The sequence below is a fragment of the Fundulus heteroclitus genome, unplaced genomic scaffold (genome assembly GCF_011125445.2).
Source record: "Fundulus heteroclitus isolate FHET01 unplaced genomic scaffold, MU-UCD_Fhet_4.1 scaffold_77, whole genome shotgun sequence".
Taxonomy (NCBI): domain Eukaryota; kingdom Metazoa; phylum Chordata; class Actinopteri; order Cyprinodontiformes; family Fundulidae; genus Fundulus; species Fundulus heteroclitus.
The window spans coordinates 26,561-30,671 of NW_023397219.1; the positions used below are offsets into that span (position 1 = coordinate 26,561).

Below are 4,111 nucleotides of genomic sequence, written 5' to 3' on the forward strand. Positions count from 1 at the left end.
GTTTCACCTGCTTCCACCTCCATATAAACTGTTGAGACCAGACATCAGTGCCAGGTCGTCTGTTTGAGTATAGGTGAGTCTCCTCCTGCAAGTTTGTTTATTGGTTTGCTTTTGGATTTTTGACCACTTGTTCCCCAGAGATCTGAGCCACCCTGTTTCTGTCTGTTCCTGCCCAACTGGACTGTTTGTTTCTCTGCCCTTTTTGGTTTTTGGATTTTGTTAATAAATATTATTTTACCGAACCTCTGCTGGCCTGGCTGAATTCTGGGTCCCTTGCCTCCGATTCATGACACAAGGACTGTACTATAAATAATTACTTTAATTTTGTTAAAAGGTGCAGTTTGCCATGGTCTGACTGGATTGTCCTGAACAGATGAGCGCCATCCCCAAAAGGCTGAATGATGGATGTTTCCTGCACCACAAAGAATTAAACAACAAACAAAAAACAACAACGAATCTACAAATATGCTATAAGTGAAATGAAATAAGTGAAATGTTTAAACTTAACGTTTTACCATTTTTAAAGTGAAATTTAATTACATTTAATGTAAAGAAATGGCATAAATTAATACATTTAATAAATGAAATATTGTATCTTGCCAGTTTATGTACGTAAGATACCCTTTAGGTTGTTACATGTGCTTAGGACAACATCCACTTGATCAAAGTATTAATAAATGCAAATTAAATTACCAAGTCAAATTGATAGTGAAATTTAACTGTACACATTTTAGTTGAACACAATTTTTGTATATGTAAACATCTGAATAGTCTGAAAATAAGGATATACAATACTTAAGTTATTAAAAATGAAAAATGTATTCCAAAATGTAAAACCTGAAGGTGCTAAACAAAGAAATATTTAAAAGCACAGATCCAAAACACATTCTCGTGTATTTTAATTCCACTGATTTACAGTAGAATATAACTAATCAGGATCTTTTTGACATGTAAACTACTCCGCTCAATCAAAATCCTTGTGGATGATTCCCCCTGCGTGTTCACAGGAGCTGCACAGATTCGAAAGATTTTGTCCATTTTATATTGAAGCTGATGGTTACAGTCTGGGAGATTATTGTGAAAACTTTAAGCCTCCTGATAACTCTTTCCACATGTATGTGGACATCTGCAATCCTTGTGGCAGTTACATCCTCATCAGACAACCGTCCTCCTTTTATGAGTGAATGCTGGTAGAACAAGGTTAAATCTCCTCTCAAACAGCAGATCTCTGATGGTAAAGCCTCTGTCTGCCGTTACTTCATCGCCAGAACCAAGATACTCCTGGAAGCCAGCCACATACATCCTTCTACTTCTTTTCTCGTAGGTGTGATCATCAGTGCCTGTAGTAACAGCATTTTTATTCATAGGTGACTGATTATGGAGCGGTCCGGTCTGCCTCTGCATCACAGTGGCTGTCATCTGTCAAACACAAGACCACAATCAGTTTAGCAGACAGCATTAAACATGTCAATACTACTTAAAACTATGTTAACACCAAGCTAATAGAACAACACCTGTATCATTACTCATTCAAATATTCATATCACACATTCCTATCAGTTTTTATAAACACCCCGAGTTAGTATCTGGGATACCATTTGTAAGCTTACACAGTCAAGATATAACAGCAATATTTTGGGTTCTTTACTGTCATAATAGGAAAAAAACGGGTTTTCATTTTTAAAGTCAGATTTCCACCATGTTAAACATGTGTAAATGTCACAGTACCAAATTCAATATTTAATTACAAAGCTAAATGTTTAGTTTGTAAACTAAGTATTACAATGCAAACCAAGCATTTAGTTTTCAAACTACATATTTAACTCCAAAGTAAACGTTTAGTTTATAAACTAAACGTTTACTTTGGAGCTAAATATTAAGCTTGTTATTTAAATATTTCATTTGGAACTGTGACTAATTTAAAGATTTATGAATAACAAAAATGAAAAATGAGCCCTGCCTTTTATCTCTTATGACAGGCTAAATATCTTTTGCTGTAAATCTTTCATTATCTAACTTTATAAACGGAATTCCATATCTATTTGCAGGGTTGTAAAAATATCCAGATAATAATTTACAGAGCGAACAAAGCTAAAAGATGGCTGTCTTCACGTGAGAGTATATGTTTCATCAATATGGATACAAACTAAGGAGTTAAGAGTCAAAGTTGTAAACATCAGCCAACATTAGCTTACCTTTCTGCTCTCCTCTTTATCACCTTGGAGTTTTTAATGCAACTTCGTAGCCCAGCCACTTTTCTGGCATCGTTGGTCTTCTGTCGGTCTTTTGTCTACAAAATGAAAAGAATACGGTCTTTTAACCACAGGCGGAGGGATTTCTCGTTCTTCGGCTGAAGGAAGTAGGGCGCCTCACATCTGCAGCTCTCGTTCACGGTTGATGATCAAAACACTCCACGTAAACCTTTCTTTTACACCAGTTATTATGACAACCTCTAACCGTACAAACGATCCCAGTCTTCTTCGAAGTCATATTTACGAGTAATTTGAGACAACGTAGCTGCACGAGTCTCTTTTCAGCAAGCTCGTCAAAGACAGGAAGTGACCCGCCGGAAGTCTCGCACAGAAAACCGTCAACTCACTGTCTCCGTTTTTCCGTTGAAAATAAGGTGAAATGAGGACTTTTTCTTTTTTAATAGATATTATTACAAAACATAAGATAGCTACTAATAGATCTCCATTAAAGTTTTTCATCTAATCAGACTGGATGAAATAACTGAGCCAATCACAACCAGTGCAGCACCCCTGTCTGCCAAGGCTCATGGTTTGATCCGGAAGAAGCAGTCGGCCGCCGGCCGCTTCTTCTAGCTGTGATCAGCTCAGTTGTTTCACCCTGTCCGATTACATGGAAAACTCAAATGGTTGTCTATTAGTTACCTGACGTTTTGTAATCATATCTATTTAAGTAGAAAAACTCCTCATTCAGCTGTATTCAGCCGGGAACAAAGCTATGCCCAACCGTAGTGTCAGGTGACCAAATGAGCTAATTTCATTGGCTAGAAGCTGCTCGACTCTATCGAGTAGATTGCTTTGGCTTGAGTTCACCGAAAGTCATATTTGCAGTTGAATTTCTGCAGCCGAATTTTTGCAGCTGAATTTTCGCAGGTGAATTTTTTGCAGGTGAATTTTTACCAAATTAAAATTCAGTGTAAGGAATTCAATGTCTAAAAAAATTCAGTGCTTAAAATTCAGTGTAAAAAAAAGGTGGATTCCAATGGGACTGTTTTTCTTCCATATTCTGACACCTAAATAAGTCATTTTGGCTGCTCCAATGCAATAGGGCACTCAAAGAATGTAATGGTTATAATTCACTTCTCACACCTCAGAAAGGAAGAAATTTGAAGCCAAAAATGCTGCAAATGAACATTCTATGAGCCTGGTTATTAGTAACAGCAGCACACTGTTTAAACTAACTGAAATTCTAATTTAACATGATTCAGACGATTTGTGCGCCAAAAAAAAGTGAACTGTTCAACAGCTATGGTGTGTGGAATCACTGCTAAAACCTTGAAGAAAGACCTAATTTGGTCCTTCTGACACCTGAATAAGTCATTTTGACTGCTCTAATGCAATGGGGCACTCAAAAATGTAATGGTTATAATTCACTTCTCACACCTCAGAAAGGCAGAAACTTGAATCCAAATATGCTGCAAAAGGAACATTCTATGAGCCCGGTCATTAGTAACAGCAGCACACTGTTTAAACTCAGTGAAATTCAAATTTAACATGATTCAGAAGATTTGTGGGCTAAAACAGATGAGAACAGTCAAAAAACTAAGGTGTGTGGAAATAATGCTTAAACCTTGTGGGGAGAACTAATTTGGTCCTTCTGACACCTACATAAGTCATTTTGGCTGCTCCAATGCAATAGGGCACTCAAAGAATGTAATGGTTATAATTCACTTCTCACACCTCAGAATGGAAGAAATTTTAAGCCAAAAATGCTGCAAATGAACATTCTATGAGCCTGGTTATTAGTAACAGCAGCACACTGTTTAAACTAACTGAAATTCAAATTTAACATGATTCAGACGATTTGTGCGCCAAAAAAAGTGAGCTGTCCAACAGCTAGGGTATGTGGAATCACTGCTTAA

General features: G+C 36.9%; 1 long non-coding RNA gene across 1 annotated transcript; it reads right to left on the reverse strand.

The window, feature by feature from the left end:
- Positions 1–304: 304 nt before the first annotated feature.
- LOC118561973 lies at positions 305–2,913 on the reverse strand. The gene is made up of 3 exons (XR_004930407.1): positions 2,374–2,913; positions 2,196–2,290; positions 305–1,419 (listed from the first exon to the last, which is right to left on the reverse strand). It is a non-coding gene; the product is annotated as an uncharacterized LOC118561973 (long non-coding RNA).
- Between the last annotated feature and the right edge of the window lie 1,198 nt (positions 2,914–4,111).